General features: G+C 53.9%; 1 pseudogene; it reads right to left on the bottom strand.

The window, feature by feature from the left end:
* Window positions 1–19,174, bottom strand: part of LOC147119637 (uncharacterized) — a 75,324-nt pseudogene that overhangs the window by 12,708 nt on the left and 43,442 nt on the right.

Consider the following 19,174-nt stretch of genomic DNA (forward strand, 5'->3'; position numbering starts at 1 on the left):
CTGTTGTTCATAAATGATTTGGGCTCAGAAATCAGAAAAACAATTTCAAAGTTTGTCGATGACACCAAATTGGGAGGTAGAATTGATACTGAGGAAGACAAAATGCAAGAAGACATCAATAAATTTCAGAATGGGCGTGTAATTAGCAAATGAATGTCACTATAGATCAGTGTGAGGTGGTGTGTTAATGAATTTCACTGTAGATCAGTGTGAGGTGGTGTGTTAATGAATTTCACTATAGATCAGTGTGAGGTGGTGTGTTTTGGTGGGAAGAATAAGAAGGCCACACACTACTTGGACAAGGGGGTAAAATTGGGTTGCTTTGTGCCTCCCGCGATATTCAGCGGGAGGTTAGCGGTGGTGGTAGCCGGTAGCGCCCCGCGGCACTGCACCGCTGGCAATGATGTCATCGCCATGCACAGCGCCCCGGCTGCAACCTTGGGTTGCGACCCCTGACCTATCGCTGGACGATATGTCCGACAGGGCCAGGGGTCGTTCCTGCAGCCGCGGCAATGCCACTTAAAGGGCAGGTGTTGGGCGGCAACTTTTTATTTAGGCCAAATGCCAGCACCTGCCCCCTTCCCCTTTCTTCTTCGGGGTGCCGGCCGCGATCGCTCAGCCCGGCGCTCCTCTTGATCTGACACCCCGCTCCCCGGTGGTCCAGCAGGGCCCCGGTGTGCGCAGTGCTAGGCCCCTCCCCTTTAATCAGGGAGGGAGGTCTGCTATGACGCGGTGCTATGTGCCGATGGGCGTGGCGCTGTTGCACGAAGTGCCGTGAAATTCACTGTTAGCGCCTCAAGAAGGAGGGGAGCGCTTCCAGTAGCACCCTGCCTCCTGCTTGGGGCGCTACCACTGAATTTAATGCGCAGGGGCTCTAACTTTTTTGGAGCACTAAAATTAGCCCCAGCGACATTAGCGACCCAAAGGGGGCGCCACCAAATTCCCCCCCCCCGAGTCTAAATGGGCTGGAGGAGCGGAAGGATCCAGGGATACAGATACACAAATCAATAAAAGTAGCGACACACGTTAATAAGGCCATTAAAAGAAAAAGCACTGGGGTACATTCCTAAAGGAGCCTACTGTTCCATGCCTAGGAGCTCTGAACCATGGCAGAGAGCGGCTGGGACACATTTCTCACACACCTCGAGATTAATCCGCACGGCGGCTTAGCTATCAGTGAAGAGAGATGAGAAAGACCAAACTGCCATTTGCCCCTCTCAGTGTGGCCCTGAAGGACTGTGTCCAGGCTGAAGTTCTGTTCCCGCCGTACGATCCTCCCCCAAATTGTCCTTTCTGAGCTCCAGCCAGGTGATGCTAAACACTCAGGTGTGAAAGACAAAGATCTACAACAATGTGTTTAACACAAAGCTGGTTTATTTGACATCTATCCAGAATATTAAACTCCAGCCCAGTTATAGGAGTTATTAACATCAGCAGAAACAAACCCCAACTGTCAGAATGAACATGGTTCAGTCCTGGATGTGATGAACAGCAGCAATAACAGCAGAATCCAACCCTTGCAGTCACTTGTGAACTTGCTGGTGTCTCAGCTGGTGGGATGACTGAGTGAATCACTTCCCGCACACGGAGCAGGTGAACAGCCTCTCCCCAGTGTGAACTCGCTGGTGAATCAGCAGTGTGGATAATCTAGTGAATCCCTTCCCACACACAGAGCAGGTGAATGGTGTCTGCGGGGTGTGAGTGTGATGGTGTTGCAACAGTGCAGTTCTGCTTTTAAAGCTCTCCTCACAGTCAGTACAGTTAAAAGGTCTCTCGTCAGAGTGCACAATGTAGTGTATGTAACTGTTCTACCTTTAAGAGAACTATTGTATGTAACCGTCCACCTTTAAGAGAACTATTTTAGGTGTGGCACTACTTTATCCTGGCTGCTGTATACTGTAATACCGACGGTGACCACACCAGTATATAAGTGCTGTGGCAGAATTTATTGGGCAGATTCGCCCTGACCTTCGAATAGTAAAGTCCTGTTTAAGTTACTCTTGTAGTCTGTGTATTACTTCGCTATACAACCCACAGACTTTACAGTGGCGACGAGTTCGATCTTACCCTGCGGCAACAATACTTCTGAAGAAGTAAACGAGCGTCGAAAAGAGGCACCCGCCCTCGTCGTTTTGCTGAGAGAAAACTCGAGTCTGCAGACCAAGAAAGGAGGAAGATTTCAAACACGAAGTCTTCCATCAGCAACAGGCACGGATTGTCCCTTCTGCCACGGTGGTGAGTGAGCCGATCAACACGAGAAGCAAGTCGGCCACAGTGACTGTGAGTAAAGGGAAAATTAAAAAAAAATAAACGGAGGATAAGGGCAGTGAACTCGACCACGGTCGAGGGGGAAAGGAGCCGGACAGAAGTCGGGCCCAGAGGCGCTGAGACGGGGCAGCGTGGAGCACGGAAGCCGCGGTACAAGCAGGCTGGGGAGCGTTGTGAGACGGCTAGACCGCGACGGCGAAAAAGGCCGGACAACTACCGCGACCACGAGGCGCTGCGACCGGGATCATAAGGCGCGGGGGCAATAAATAAATAAATAACTAAATAACCCGCGAAGAATCAGCCGCAGCCGGGGAGGAAAGGACCGGACTGCGGGAGGTCTGGTAGAGGCATTTAAAGCCGCTGAGGGAGAGCCGCGCGAGCGGGAGAGACAGTGCCCGAGAGAGAGCGAGCGAGAGCCGAGCGAGCGTGAGAGACAGAGCCCGAGAGAGAGCGAGCGAGAGCCGCGCGAGCGGGAGAGACAGAGCCCGAGAGAGAGACCGAGCGAGGTTCCGGCCAGCGGCTTGCAGCAGCTGCCGTGAAGGACCAGGAGCTGGATCTGTCCGACGCCAACTGGTTGTCCCCAGCGCCGGTTGCCCCTGCCGAAAAGAAGAAGGGGGGGGGAACAAGGAACACGATCGGCTTTTCTAGCGCGCGCTTCAGAATAAACTGAAGCCGGCGCACAGGCTACAAACCCCGTAAACCAGCGGTCGTCGCCCGAGGGCAAAGCTTACCCCTCCCACCAGAGGAAGAAGTCAGGAGCGGGAAACCGCCATTTTGCCAGTAGGGGGGAAGAAGACAAGCGTGGGAAACCGCCATTTTGCCAGTAGGCGGGGAAGAAGACAAGCGCGGGAAACCGCCATTTTTGGAAAAAAAAAAGAAAAAGTTAAAGAGAAATCCTGTTGTTTCACAGAAAGATAGTGAGAGATAGTGAAGATGCCTAAGCATGGTAACATCAACAACTTCGATGCCGAGGTGGAAGATTGGGCCACGTACGTAGAACGTATCGAGATATATTGTGAGGCCAATAAAATAGAAGATGATGATAAAGCTATAACCTTGCTAAACTCGATGGGCACGAAGACATACGAGTTATTGAAGGATCTTCTATCACCAGCTAAACCGGCGGATCAGACTTTCGATAATATTGTTGCTGTTCTGAAGGATCACTTGAACCCCACACCGCTGATGTTGGCGGAACGATTCAAATTTTATGCGAGAACGCAACGGAAAGAGGAAAGCAACGCGGAATACTTGGTCGAACTGCGTAGACTAGCGAAATACTGCCAGTTTGGAGGAAATCTGACAGAGGCATTGCGAGACAAGTTCGTGTGTGGGCTGTCGAAGGAAGGAACGCAAAAGCGACTACTCGAAGAGAACGACCTTACACTTGAGAGGGCTGTCCTTATTGCAGCATCGCACGAAGCCACAGCGAAAGGAACTGCGGAAATGCAGCTAAAGGCAGCGGTACTCAGTGTGGATCAAATTACTTCGGGTACAACGAAATGTTATCGTTGTGGGAAGACAACACACGACCAGAACCAATGCTGGTTTAAAAACCAGGAATGTAGAAAATGTGGCAAACTGGGTCACATAGGTAAAGTATGCCGGTCAGGAAAGAAGACCAACAACCAAAAAAAGCCATCACAGGGAAAGTACAACAAAGTACACAAGGTGGCTGAGAAGAGTTCAGACAAACAGAATTCGGATTCAGACCCAAATGGCCAGGAACTGGGTAGTCTGAGAATTCACAATGTGAGTAAGAAAGCTGACCTACAAACTATCTGGGTCATGCTAAAAATAGCCGGAGTCCAAGTGAAAATGGAGTTGGACACTGGATCAGCCCTATCAGTCATAAATCGAAGGGATTACAACCGGCTATTCTCATATATACCCTTGAGAGATACCAAGTTCGTATTGCAGACATACATGGGGCATAAAGTATACCCCATGGGGAAGATAAGAGTCAAGGTGAGAGACAGGGGCAAAGAACACCCAGGAATGGACTTATATGTACTACCTGAGGGAGGACCACCACTTCTAGGACGGGAGTGGATCAAGAAAATAGACATGGAATGGCACTACCTAAAAGCAATAATGAGTGAGGACTCGGTGCAGACAATCAGCTCAGCCTCTGAAACGGATGACGATGAGACCAGCCCAAGTATGAAAGACAAGTCTAAAATGAACTTGCTGACTGAGGTTGGAAAAACGAAGGCGTGCATAAAGGCTTATGCTCCGGAGGAGAACAAAGTTTCAGAACAGAATTCCACTGAACAACAACAACATAGTTTGACAGAGAATTCTGAGTCTGTCCAGTTTACAGACATATACATTACTGAGGAACACCGAGCTCAAACTCAACTTTATTTCAAATTACAACAGCAATTAGAACAATTCAGTTGCCGTCTTGAGCAAGAGACAACAGCAATGAAAAAGTTCGTGGACACAGAGTGGGAGAATCTGGAAAGACAACAGAAGCAGCTGGGGGAGAAAATGGAGCAGGAGCACACAAACCGTCTGCGCGAGGAGGCCAAACGAATCAAAGCTGATTCGGCCTCTGAAGGTGCGTGCTCTAATCTGGTGGAGCAAGATGTTCAGCAACTGAAGGCGCTTGTTAGCAGGTTGCAGGCAGAAAAGGCTGATTTGGTCGCCATGAATTCTGAGCTCCTACTGAAGTCGGGTGCAGCATCACCGGACGATTCATTTGTGGAAATTCGAATGGTGGAGGCTGCGGATGATGGCGAAGTAGAAGCAGCAAAGGGACCCCAGTGCAAGGTTCTAAACAGCCCTGCAGCTAATGGGAAATGGATGATGGCAGAAGAGTTAACAGTCAGCCAACTCCTCCAGGGCAAGGTTATAAACAGCCCTGTAGTTAATGGAAAAGGGATGATGGCAGAAGAGTTAACAGTCAGCCAACTCATTCATATGCTGAGGGATAAAACTCTAAAATGGGAAAAACTTAAATACGAGCCTCAATCTTCAAAGGGAAGGGAGCTCTCAAAAGTAATTGGAAGAGCTGAGGTGGCAACCCAGACTGAGAAGTCTGCAGCAGAACAGCCCTTGGATGCCAAAAGTACGCTGACGCACGGCAATGTAGAACAACAGAATACTGAAACAGCTACTTCAGTAGAGGGATTGAATAGTCCGATCAATCAATCTCCGAATGAAGTTGAAGTATTGAAATCACAAATGAGGTCATTAGTAAAAGACTTGCAGGAAGCCCAGAAAAAGCGGGATGAATCTGAACGCATGATGAAGTCTCTTCAGGACAGATGTCGGGATTTGGAACAAAAGTCGGCTAACGTCCAGCTGGGTAAGGAGGAAATAGAAGACCCTCTCGCTGGCCTAGCTCAGGACGACACCGAATATTACCATGATCTGTTGAGTGACACTGAATATTACAAGGACCTGGTCTGCCCAGCTTGTGCCGAGAACTCCCAAAGTGCCGAAATCAGGATGAATCACTTAAAGTCTAAGGAACATAGGGAGATGGTGGCGTTACAGCTGGCAGCTGACAATGGAGCTCCGAGAGTCTCCAAGAAGCAAAAAAGGAAAAGACGAAGCAGAAGATGATAACCATCTGAACCATTATTACCTCTACCCGATCACACACGTGGTCCCCCGAACGGAGCCAAATCAGTTGGAAGGTAGGAAAATTTCCCAAGGCAATCCAACTGTTTTTTGTTTGTTTTAAAAAGTCAGCAATGCTGGTTCAGAAGTGATGGAAGTAAAGCTGTTAAGTCTAGGGAAGGACTATGGGATGAGTCCCTCTAGCAAGGTGACCCGACTACACCACGGAGGCGTGGTCCGGACCGAGTCAAGAAGATCAGAGACTGAATCTGTGAACTGTTTCCCGCAGAGACTGAATCTGTGAACTGCTTCCGCAGAGACTACCTCTGTGAACTGTTGTAACATGAAGTTGGATATGTTATGATGTTATGTTAATGGGGAATAAGTATGTTGTAAGCTAAAAAGGGAGGATTGTAGTGTATGTAACTGTTCTACCTTTAAGAGAACTATTGTATGTAACCGTCCACCTTTAAGAGAACTATTTTAGGTGTGGCACTACTTTATCCTGGCTGCTGTATACTGTAATACCGACGGTGACCACACCGGTATATAAGTGCTGTGGCAGAATTTATTGGGCAGATTCGCCCTGACCTTCGAATAGTAAAGTCCTGTTTAAGTTACTCTTGTAGTCTGTGTATTACTTCGCTATACAACCCACAGACTTTACACACAAGTTGGTGTTCCATGAGATGGGATGATAAAGCGAATCCCTTCCCACACACGGAGCAGATGAACGGCCTCTCCCCAGTGTGAACTCGCTGGTGTGTCAGCAGGTTCGATGACTGAGTGAATCCCTTCCCACACACGGAGCAGGTGAATGGCCTCTCCCCAGTGTGAACTCGCTGGTGTGTCAGCAGGTTGGATGAATTTGTGAATCTGTTCCCACACACGGAGCAGGTGTACGGCCTCGCCCCGGTGTGAGTGCGTTGGTGCTTCATCAGATGCTTTCTGCTTTTAAAGCTCTTCTCACAGTCAGAACATTTAAATGGTCTCTTATTAGAGTGAACAAGCTGGTGCGCAGTGAGGCTGGAGGAGATAGTGAATCCCTTCCCACACATGGAGCAGGTGAACGGCCTCTCCCCAGTGTGACTGCGTCGATGAGTTTCCAGCTCAGATGGGTAATTGAATCCCTTCCCCCAGTCCCCACATTTCCATGGTTTACCCATGGTGCAGGTGTCCTTGTGTCTCTCCAGGTTGGACGATCAGTTGAAGCCTCATCCACACACAGAACACGTGTATGGTTTCTCCCTACTGTGAATGGTGCAATGTTTTTTCAGGCTGTGTAACTGATTAAAGCTCTTTCCACAGTCAGTGGACTGGAACACTCTCACTCGGGTGTGTGTGTCTCGGTGCTTTTCCAGTCACACTGATGTTGAAATCTTTTCCCACCAACAGAACAGACAAACATTTCTCCTTCCACATTCAAAGGCCGATGATATTACCTGTAAAAGCAGTTTACAAAAATCATCACTATAAGTTCAGGATTAAAATGCAGAACGGATAATTCCAGTTTCTATGGAACATTCTTTCCTCTTATTACATAGAATTATCCAGATTGTACAACACAGAAACAGGCCATTCGGCCCAACTGGTCCATGCAGTGATTATGCTCCACATGAGCCTCCTCCCATCTCTCTTCATCTCACCCTATCAGCATCTCCATCTATTCCTTTCTCCCATGTGTTTATCCAGCTTCCCCTTAAATGTATCCCTGCTCTTCGCCTCAACTACTCCCTGTGGCAGCAAGTTCCACATTCTCAGCACTCTCTGGGTGAAGGAGTTTAATCTAAGTAGGACTTTCCTGGGCAGCCAATGAGCACTGCTGCCTCTTTTGTGCATTTCCTGGCGAGGCAAAACAGTTGATATTTTCTGATCAAAAAGAGCTGAGCTCAGCAGCATTAGTCCTGTTTTGCATCCTTTGGAGAGCAGGTGTACGAGCAGAGTGAGCGCAGCCTTCACAGCAACCGCAATAAAATTGTTACAGTTGTGAAGGAACTTTGTGTAAGTGTACTGGACCATAAACAAAGTATGTGTGTCGATTATTGTCTGACTGCACTACTGTGATATTTTAAATGTGCTACATAAAGGTAAGTTGTTCTTGGTTTGAGTTGGCGGTGTGTAAATGCTGCCCTTCTCACAGCCTGTAAAAGGAGTTTACAAAAGCCATCACTGTGAGTCCAGGATAGATCCACAAACAGGATTGCCCTGGTAGACCCATCGTTTCAGCCTGTTCTTGCCCCACGGAACTTATCTCTTCCTATCTCGACTCTATCTTTTCTCCCCTTGTCCAGTCTCTTCCCACCTACATCCGCGACTTTTCGGACGCCCTCCGCCACTTTAACAGTTTCCAGTTTCCTGGCCCCAGCCACTTCCTTTTCACCATGGACGTACAATCCCTCTACACCTCCATCCCCTACCAGGATGGCCTGAGGGCGCTTCGCTTCCTCCACCAGTCCCCATCCACCACTACCCTCCTCCGCCTGGCTGAACTTGTTCTCACATTGAACAACTTCTCCTTTAACTCCACTAATTTCCTCCAAATCAAAGGTGTTGCTATGGGTACCCGCATGGGTCCTAGCTATGCCTGCCTTTTCGTAGGATATGTGGAACACTCTTTGTTCCAGTCCTACTCAGGTCCCCTCCCTCACCTCTTTTTCCGATACATTGATGACTGTATCGGTGCCGTTTCCTGCTCTCGCCCTGAACTTGACAATTTCATTCACTTTGCCTCCAATTTCCACCCTTCCCTCACCTTCACATGGTCCATCTCTGACTCTTCCCTTCCCTTCCTCGACTTCTCCGTCTCCATCTCTGGGGTTAGATTATTGACCAATATTCACTACAAGCCCACTGACTCCCACAGCTACCTGGACTACACTTCCTCCCACCCCGCCTCCTGTAAGGACTCTATTCCATTCTCCCAGTTTCTCCGTCTCCGCCGCATCTGCTCCGACGATTCCACCTTCCACACCAGTGCTTCTGACATGTCTTCCTTTTTCCTCAACCGAGGATTTCCCTCTACCGTGGTTGACACAGCCCTCGACCATGTCCGTTCTATCTCCCGCACATCTGCCCTCACCCCTGCCCCTCCCTCCTGGAACCACGATGGGGTTCCCCTTGTCCTCGCCTTTCACCCCACCAGCCTCCACATTCAACAGATCATCCTCTGCCATTTCTGCTACATCCAAAGTGATCCCACCATCAAATGCATCTTCCCCTCCCCTCCCCTTTCAGCATTCCGTAGGGACCGCTCCCTCTGAGACACCCTAGTCCACTCCTCTATCACCCCCAGCACCCCTTCCCCTTCGCCTGGCACCTTCCCGTGCAAGCGCAGGAGATGTAACACCTGCCCCTATACCTCACCCCTTCCCACTGTCCAGGGCCCCAAACACCCCTTCCAGGTGAAACAGCGATTTACTTGTACTTCTTGCAATCTAGTATACTGTATTCGCTGCTCACGATGCGGTCTCCTCTACATTGGGGAGATCAAATGCAGATTGGGTGACCGCTTTGCGAAACACCTCCATTCAGTCCGTAAGGATGACCCCGAGCTTCTAGTCACCTGTCATTTTAATTCACCGCTCCATTCCCACTCGGATTCACCGTCCTTGGCCTCTTGCATTGTTCCACGGAAGCTCAACGTAAACTCGAGGAACAGCACCTCATCTTCCGATTAGGCACTTTGCAGCCTTCCGGGGTTCATGAACCCGCTCCCTGAGCTCGGGGTGTGAGCGGCCCGCGTCCCCCCGGGGTTCATGAACCCGCTCCCTGAGCTCGGGGTGTGAGCGGCCCGCGTCCCCCCGGGGTTCATGAACCCGCTCCCTGAGCTCGGGGTGTGAGCGGCCCGCGTCCCCCCGGGGTTCATGAACCCACTCCCTGAGCTCTCTCACCTGATGTGTCAGCGGCTGCTGCCAAGGGCCGCGCATGCTCAGCTCACACTTCCCGGGTGATTGACGGGAGCTCCGGACCAATAGGAAGAGGGGGCGGGGCTGGAGGACCGAGCGGGCGGCGGGTCCTCCAACCAATCGGACTGTGTGAGCGGCGGAACAACAGAAGGTGAGCTGAGCTTGCGCGGGTGGCGAGGCTGCAGCAGGTCAGAGGGCGGCGGGTTAATGAACCCCGGGGGGACGCGGGCTTCACACACCCCGAGTGCGGCCCCAGGCCCGATTATAAGAGCAGTGAACATTATCAGCCTCCACCCGCGGGTTCCCGTTTCACTCCGGCCCGAATCTCAACAAAGTGCCAAACTCTGGGACAGACAGGAAGTGAGTCAGGGAGCGTCTGTACATGGAGGAGAAATGGAGACTGGTCAGGGAGCATCTGTAAATGGAGGAGAAATGGTGACTGGTCAGGGAGCGTCTGTAAATGGAGGAGAAATGGAGACTGCTCAGGGAGCGTCTGTAAATGGAGGAGGAATGGTGACTGGTCAGGGAGCATCTGTAAATGGAGGAGAAATGGAGACTGGTCAGGGAGCGTCTGTAAATGGAGGAGAAATGGTGACTGGTCAGGGAGCGTCTGTAAATGGAGGAGGAATGGTGACTGGTGAGGGAGCGTCTGTAAATGGAGGAGAAATGGAGACTAGTCAGGGAGCGTCTGTAAATGGAGGAGAAATGGTGATTGATCAGGGAGCGTCTGTAATTGGAGGAGAAATGGAGACTGGTCAGGGAGCGTCTGTAAATGGAGGAGAAATGGAGACTGGTCAGGGAGCGTCTATAGTTGGAGGAGAAATGGAGACTGGTTAGGGAGCGTTTGTAAATGGAGGAGAAATGGTGACTGGTCAGGGAGCGTCTGTAAATGGAGGAGAAATGGAGACTGGTCAGGGAGCCTCTGTAAATGGAGGAGAAATGGAGACTGGTCAGGGAGCGTCTGTAAATGGAGGAGAAATGGAGACTGGTCAGGGAGCGTCTGTAAACGGAGCTGAAATGGAGAATGATCAGGGAGCGTCTGTAAATGGAGGAGAAATGGACACTGGTCAGGGAGCGTCTGTAAATGAAAGGAGAAATGGAGACTGGTCAGGGAGCATCTGTAAATGAAAGGAGAAATGGAGACTGGTCAGGGAGCATCCTTCAGCTAAACTGAGAAATATTACACAGGGACAGTTTATAAGGAGGGACCGAGCGTGGGAAAGGGGGCTTTAGAAGTCCGGAATTAAAATTAAAATGTTGTCAAAATGAAAATATTGTCATGATTAAATTAGATTTCGAATGAAATTCTAAACACAAGACAGATTTTCTTTATCTTTATATATGAAGCGGTACTTCTGTCTGTCCTTCCGTCTGTCTGTCTGTCTGTCCGGCTATGCACTCTCAAGTTATAGAGCGTACCTACACGTGCGTTGCATCAAAAGAAAGCTTACGATTCCAGAACGGTCATAAGTGTATTTACATTTCGGCGAGACAAAAATTGCGCCCGCGGTATCCAAAAAACTTTCAAAATTCCGCTCATTATCCACTCATTATTCAAAATTCTGCTCATTAGCATCGAGTGACGTCGAGGTCGACCAATCGTACAGTCGAGCGACCCGACGGTCGACCAATCGCTGCATCGCGGGCGCGGGTTCGTCGTCGCGCGTGCGGGCGGGCCCTCCTAGAGTCGAGTGACAGGACGATTGACCAATCCTGCGCTTCAATGACATGACGGTTGACCAATCGGTGCATGTGTGGGTGGGCCTTATCCTTCTGAACCGAGATGCGTGGCCGCCATCTTGATTCCATACTGTTCATTTCTTTTTCCCACTTTTTGCGTGTTTCTTTTCAAATCTACATTTCCAGCAAAAAAAATTGCTTTTATTAAATTGTTTTTAAAAGAAGTTAATTCATTTGTAAATATTTTCCCTAACCTGATTCTTTTTCCTACCTTTCCCCGTTTTTGTAAGGCCTCAAAGCCTGGGGCTCTCCTGCCCAGCCACGCCCGAGCTAGGTAATTGTTCCACGGCTTGTGGTAAGCTCCTCCCCCCCAGTCTCCCCCGTCACGTTACCCGGGGCAACGGCGTCGGCCGGCGAGGGACACGGGACAGGCATAGGGTGCGCGCAGCAGGCGACACACAGAAGTCCGAGGCACAGAGCGTGGGAAGCCAGCAGGTGAGATACGGCGTCTCTCTCTCTTCCCCGCTCGGCGGTCTTGAAGCCGGCTCGGGCGGGGCTCTCGGGAGTGCGGGGCGGGGCGGCCGGGGCTCGGGAGTGCGGGGCGGGGCGGCCGGGGCTCGGAAGGGGGGGAAGGGTTACTACGGCAACCGGGCCTGGCCGTCTCTCACAGCCTCAAGCCGGCTCACGCCTGTTCCCGGGGCTTGGCTCCATTTGCGCCCGCAGGGCACTCGCCCTCTCTCTCTCCTTCCCTCTGTGTCTCTCTCTCCTCCCCCACTCCCCACCTTCTCTACCCCCCTTCTCTCCCCCCCTCCCCACCCTTCTCTCCCCCCTCCCCACCCTCCCCCTTCTCTCCACCCCCTCGCTCCCCCTTCTCCTCCCCCATTCTCCTCCTCCCTCCCCCCTCCTCCCCCTCCCTCCCTCCCTCCCCCTCTCCCAGTCACTCTCTCTCTCTTCCCCCCAGTCGCTCTCTCTCTTCCCCCCAGTCGCTCTCTCTCTTCCCCCCCAGTCGCTCTCTCTCTTCCCCCCAGTCGCTCTCTCTCTTCCCCCCAGTCGCTCTCTCTCTTCCCCCCAGTCGCTCTCTCTTCCCCGTCACTCTCTCTCTTCCCCCAGTCCCTCCCTTTCTCCCCCCTCCCTTCCTCCCTTCCCCCTCCCTCCCTTTCTCCCTTCCCCCCTTCCCCCCACAACCTTCCCTCCCCCTTCCCCTCCCTCCCCCCTCCCCTCCTCTCCCCCCTTCCCCCCCTCCCCTTCCCCCCCTCTGCCCCCTTCCCCCATCCCCCTTCCCCCCTCCCCGTTCCCCTCCCCCCACCCTCCCCCTTCCCCTCCCCCCCTCCCCTCCCCCCTCCCCTCCCCCCCAGTCGCTCTCTTCCCCCCAATCGCTCTCTTTCTTCCCCCCAGTCGCTCTCTCTCTTCCCCCCAGTCGCTCTCTCTCTTCCCCCAGTCGCTCTCTCTCTTCCCCCCAGTCGCTCTCTCTCTTCCCCCCAGTCGCTCTCTCTCTTCCCCCCGTCGCTCTCTCTCTTCCCCCCAGTCGCTCTCTCTCTTCCCCCAGTCGCTCTGTCTCTTTCCCCCCAGTCGCTCTCTCTCTTCCCCCCAGTCGCTCTCTCTCTTCCCCCCAGTCACTCTCTCTCATCCCCCCAGTCGCTCTCTCTCTTCCCCCAGTCGCTCTCTCTCTTCCCCCCAGTCGCTCTCTCTCTTCCCCCCAGTCGCTCTCTCTTCCCCCCAGTCGCTCTCTCTCTTCCCCCCAGTCGCTCTCTCTCTTCCCCCCAGTCGCTCTCTCTCTTCCCCCCAGTCGCTCTCTCTCTTCCCCCCAGTCGCTCTCTCTCTTCCCCCCAGTCGCTCTCTCTCTCTCTTCCAACAACAACATGCCCTCAAAAATCCCTCGGCACCGCTGGGCACTTCAGCTAGTTATTATCTATATATATAAACAGATCGATCTGTCTGTCTGCCTGTCTGTCTATCTGTCTGTCTGTCTATCTGTCTGTCTATCTGCCTGTCTGTCTATCTGTCTGTCTGTCCTTCGGTGTGTGTCTGTCCGGCTATGCGCTTGAAAGTTATAGAGCGTATCTACACGTGCGTTACATCAAAAGAAAGCTTACGATTCCAAAACAGTCATAAGCGTATTTACGTTTCGGCCGGACAAAAATTGCGCCCGCGGTATCCAAAAAACGTTCAAAATTCTGCTCATTAGCATCTCATTATCCGCTCATTAGCGATAGAGTGACGTCGAGGTCGACCAATCGTACGCCGGGTTCCTGGCGCGTGCGGGTGGGCTCTCCTACAGTCGAGTGACGGGACGATTGACCAATCCTACACTTCGGTGACCTGACAGTCGACCAATCGGTGCGTGTGTGGGCAGGCCTTATCGTTCTGAACCAAGGTGAGTCGCCGCCATCTTGATTCCAAACTTTTCATTGCTTTTTCCCGCTTTCTGCGTCTTTAAAAAAAAAGTTGCTTTTAAAACACCTAGGGGCTAGATTTTCAGTAGCTTGCGCCAGCAGTTAGCGCCTTAAGAGAAGTGATTTCCGGGCGCTATGCGTGTAGCGCCCGGGCACAGCGCAGTTTGCGCTCCGCCCCAAATTAAGTTGCCCGTTAGCGCCGGCGCAAAGTTTAGCGCCCGCCCGGATGCGCGCGCAGAAAATGACGTCACATCCTCGTGCAACGCCCTTTGGCCGCCCCGATTGCAAACTTCAGTCGGACCGCCCCATTGTGCGGCGGGCGGCCGGAGCGTTTGGAAAAAGGAACGCAACACAACCAGCGCGGGCCCCGGGGGGCGCTAATTAAAGGGAACGTCCTCTCCAGTATAAAGGCCATCCTTTTTTCAGAAAACAGTCTTGTGCAACGCATTTCTGGAGACACAACAAGGAGGATAGCTAACTGGTTTCAAGCAGCAAGAGCCAGGTATTTTTGGACTCAGGCAACAGCGCTGCAAGTGGCCATTTGGAAATTAGAGTGTTTGCCAGGATTTGATGGGGGTTGCATGGGGTGCCAACGCGGAGCTCCATGTCCGTAGGGCTCGCAGACGCATTGTGAGAGGGGCAGCCCTGGCTAGAGGCAGAGGGGGCTACAGGCGTCGGCCACGTAGGCCTTACCCAGTCAGGCTATACCGCCAGCAGCGCTCCTACCTAAACATGAGTGCCGCGCGATGTGTTAAAAGGCTCCGATTCCGAAAGGGGGTGATTGCAGAGATCTGCCACCTGCTTCGCCGAGATCAGCGGCCAAAGCTCAGGTGCAGGACGTCTCTGTCGGTGGAAGTGAAGGTGACAGTGGCATTGAACTTCTATGCCACCGGCTCCTTCCAATACGCTGCTGGGGACATAGCAAACATCTCCCAGTACGGCGCGCATCGCTGCATCCGCCAGGTGACCGAAGCACTGTTCAGAAGGAGAAGCCAATTCATCTTCATCTCCTTCCCCATGGCCCTGGAGAGCCAGCATCAGCGCGCATTGGGATTTTCCAGACTCGGGGAATTCCCCTTGGTGCAGGGCGCCATTGACTGTACGCATGTGGCTTTGCGGGCCCCTCTGGAGCATGGCGAGCAGTATCGCAACAGGAAGGGCTACCATTCTCTGAATGTGCAGCTGGTCTGTGACCACAAGCAGCGCATCATGGCAGTCAATGCCAGCTTCCCAGGCAGCAGCCACGATGCCTTTATCCTGCGGCAGAGTACTGTGCATGACATGTTCCAGGCACAGCCTCCCCCAAGAGGATGGCTACTCGGGGACAAAGGCTATCCTTTGTGCACCTGGCTCATGACCCCGCTCCGCGCGCCCAGGACCGCTGCTGAAGAGGCCTACAACGAGAGCCATCAAACCACCCGCAACATCATCGAGCTAACTATTGGGGTCCTCAAGCAGCGGTTCCGCTGCCTTGATCGCTCCGGAGGAGCTCTCCAGTATTCGCCGGACCGGGTCTCCCAATTTGTGGTGGTTTGCTGCATGCTACACAACCTGGCTATCCGCAGGACTCAGGCACTGCCACCTGACGTTGGACCAGCACCTCAGGAGGAGGAGCAGGAGGAGCATGAGGAGGAGGAGGAGGAGGAGGAGGAGGAGCAGGAGTACGTTCCCAGGAGGGAGCGACCAGGGCCAAGGGCCGCACGACGCCACCTTATTACACGGTACTTCTAAGCCCCCTGTCAGGGAATGGCCAGGGGCCATGAGGGAAGATGAATGCAGCCGCTCCGCAAGCCCTCAGCCGGCGAAGCCAACAAACACTAAGAAGAACAACCATGGAGACTGCATGAATAAAGATAATTTTTTATTACACAAAAATGAAAAGCCCTTCCCACATGAATCCCCAAAAACAATAAACGGGCCCCACAAAAAGCCCAACAAACGACTCACTCCCACAAACTGGGGAGGAGCCACTCCACCTTTATTGAAACCGGGGCCTCAACGTCGGCCTAACGCAAAAAAAAAGCCCTCCAAAAGCACAACCATGGGCAAAATAAAGATGGCCACCGCCATATTAAAGGAAAGCTGGCCACACCCTCTACTGAGTGGCCCGCGAGGGCGAGACCTTGGCCAGCATTTTGCCTCCCCTGCCCTGCCTGCTGCTCCTTCGCAAGCTCTGCCCAGTGGCTGCTGCGAGGCTGGGGGAAGGCGCCTGAGGCTCAGATGCCCTTCCGCCAGATGCCGCTGGGGGGCAGCCTACACGGCGTTTGGGCCTCGAGGGGCCGTCTGCTGAGTGGCGCACCTGAGCCTGGCCACCATCAGCTGCAGCCGCTTGCCGTCGACGCCCCAGAGAGGGAATGGCGGCGACGGATGGCGCAATGTGGGCCAGCTGGCGTCTGGGATGCGCTGGCTGGTGCTGTGGCGCGGTGGCACTCGGCCGGGCCCGCACTGCAGGATCCGCAGCAATCAGCCGACGGCCGGCTTGCTGGGATGGTCCAGCGCGGCGCCTGCCCTGGCGATGCCTGCCTGAGACAGCGCGTGTGGCAGCAGTGAGTGGCCCTGTGGTCCTGGTGTGCGCGCGCATCACATCCGCCAGGGTCTTGACGGCATCAGTTAGCATGCGGCCAGTCGCGGCAGTTGCTGCCCCGAACTCGCGCACACTGGTCGCCAGCGACTCGATGGCCTCAGGCATGCGCCCCACCACGCTCATGAGCTCCGTGTGGCGCCGGTCCGAGTCGTCGGCCATCTGATCGAGCTTCCGCACCTCCTCCGAAGTGAAGGTGTCCGGACTGGAGTCACGACTCTCCCGCTGGGGAGGAGGGGGCCGAACTAGGGGACCCTTGCCGCGTTGGTGACGGCGAGTGTGCCGAGCAGCAGCACTCCCCTCTGATCCTTCCCCCCTTTGGGGGGAAGGCCGCGGGCCACGCGCACGGCTGCTGGGTGGCTGGACGCCACTGGTCCCAGAAGCTGCATTGCCCTGCGACAGTTCCTCCAGGCACTCGTCCAGTGAGGAGGTGTCAAGCATTTCCTCCTCTCCTGCGGGACGTGACTGTTCCCCCGAAGGTCCGGCTTGCTCCTCCTCCTCCTCCTGGTTGGAGGTGCTGTCACTGGCAGCCTCAGGGTCCTGGTCGTCCGTCACCAGCTGAAAGCAGGAATGCACAAGAGTAGCTTCAGAGTGAGGAGACGGCGTCAGCGAGGGAGTTAGGACTGGTGGGATTCAGCGCATTGGTGGGACAGTGGCAAAGGAGGTAGCTCGGATGGGCCAGTGCGACGCGAGAGGGCCAAAAGGCGAGGTCCTTACCATTGCCGGGCAGTGGAGGGTCGGATACACCGCACGCTGTGGGGACAATCACACGGGCTCCCATGAGCACACACACGCGCTCCTCCAGCCGAGTGAACTTCTGCAGCTTGGCGCGGCCACCCCTGGCACGGCCTGGCGATTAAACGCTACTTTAGCCTGCAAGAGAAAGGACGGGCTGTAAGTGCGCAGTGAAGCCCTGATGTAGTGTGCACTGCCTCCCATGGTGGAATAGCTTGGACAGAGTGAAGCCCTGATGTAGTGTGCACTGCCTCCCATGGTGGAATAGCTTGGACAGAGTGAAGCCCTGATGTAGTGTGCACTGCCTCCCATGGTGGAATAGCTTGGACAGAGTGAAGCCCTGATGTAGTGTGCACTGCCTCCCATGGTGGAATAGCTTGGACAGAGTGAAGCCCTGATGTAGTGTGCACTGCCTCCCATGGTGGAATAGCTTGGACAGAGTGAAGCCCTGATGTAGTGTGCACTGCCTCCCATGGTGGAATAGCTTGGACAGAGTGAAGCCCTGATGTAGTGTGCACTGCCTCCCATGGTGGAATAGCTTGGACAGAGTGAAGCCCTGATGTACTGTCCACTGCCTCCCATGGTGGAATAGCTTGGCCAAAGTGTAGAGTGCCGAATGGCCATTTGATGCTCATGACTGTCCCAATGCTGCTGGCTGAGGGCTGGCCAAAAGGACTTTCAGGTCCCTTTGCCCATCATGTCAGGTGTACATGCAAGAATGAGGAGGAGACTGGAAAGGCTACTCACCCTCACAATCCTGGTCAGATCGTTGTATTTCTTACGGCATTGTTTGTGGGTCCTGGGGGCCTCGCCGGTGAACGTCACCCTCTGGGCGATCTGCTTCCAGGCTTTGGTGTAGTCGTGGTGGGTTGGATTCCTCCCACTCTCTGGAAACAAGATCTTGCGCCTCACCTCCAGAGCTGTGACCATTATGTCCAGATCACCCTCTGAGAAGCGCAGGGCACGCTGACGGGCCTTCTCTGGCGTGTTGCCATGACTCCCTGGGGCTGAGCAGTAGTGTTGAGGCCTCTTTGCAAGGCTGCAGTGTGCAGGGCGTGGCAGCAGACCAATTCGTCCCTTCCCCCTTTAAGAGCTGGTCGGCACCACGGGGTCTGCTGTCAGTGCAAAAATGACCGCACCCGTGCTGCGCCCCGCCTGGGCGCTATCCCTCTGGACCGCCGGCTTAGCGCCTAAAGAGAGTAGTGGAACGCACTTCTTTTAGCGCTCCACCAACCTCTTAGGGCGAAGCCACTGAATTCCCGGCAACGGGGCGCTACTTTGGGGCGGGCGCTAACTTCGGGCGGGCGCTAAAGCTAGCGCCCCAAAACTGCCTATACTGAAAATCTAGCCCATAATGTTTTTAAAAAAAGTTAATTACTTTCTAAATCTTTTATCTAATCTCATTAATTTCCCTACCTTTCCCCATTTTTCCAGGTAGGCCTCGAAGCCTCGGCCTCTCCTCCGCACCCACGCCCGAGCTAGGCACCCCCCGGCCCCAGTCAACAAGCGGCCCCCGATCGCCGCCATCTTTGTGAAGGCTGGAGGGGCGGGCCTCAGCCGAGCGCTGCTACCGCTGCCATCTTAGTAAAGGCTGGTGCGGCGGTGGCGGCACGGAGCTCCGCGGAGCAGGTGCGCGGCAGCGTCTAACTCTCCCCCCCAGTCTGTCTCCCTCTCTCTTCCCCGCGCCTCCTGAATGCGCGGGGGAAGAGGCCCGGGACACCGAGGCCGCTTTCGGAGGCTTCAACTCTGTGACAGGTGAGGAGGGTCTTTGTTCACGTTGGGCGGTGGGCGGTTCCCCCGGGTGCTGATCCCTGGCGGTGTGGGTGTGGGGCCGGAGCCCGGCTCTTACCTTGCCCCAGAGAGTGGGCGGACGGCGGGGCCTGGAGTAGCAAATCGGGCACCGGCGCCAAGATGATTTGCATACAGAGCCTGAGCGGCAGCCTAGCTCGCAGACAAAATACGGCAGAAAAACTGAGAGCGGCAGAGGGGAACAGACATCAGAGAGACAGAAATAGGGAGGGAGGAGAGGGAGAGGGAGAGGG

The sequence above is a fragment of the Somniosus microcephalus genome, chromosome 4 (assembly GCF_052327205.1).
Source record: "Somniosus microcephalus isolate GS21.2 chromosome 4, FLI_Smic_1.0, whole genome shotgun sequence".
In the NCBI taxonomy this organism is placed as follows: Eukaryota; Metazoa; Chordata; class Chondrichthyes; order Squaliformes; family Somniosidae; genus Somniosus; species Somniosus microcephalus.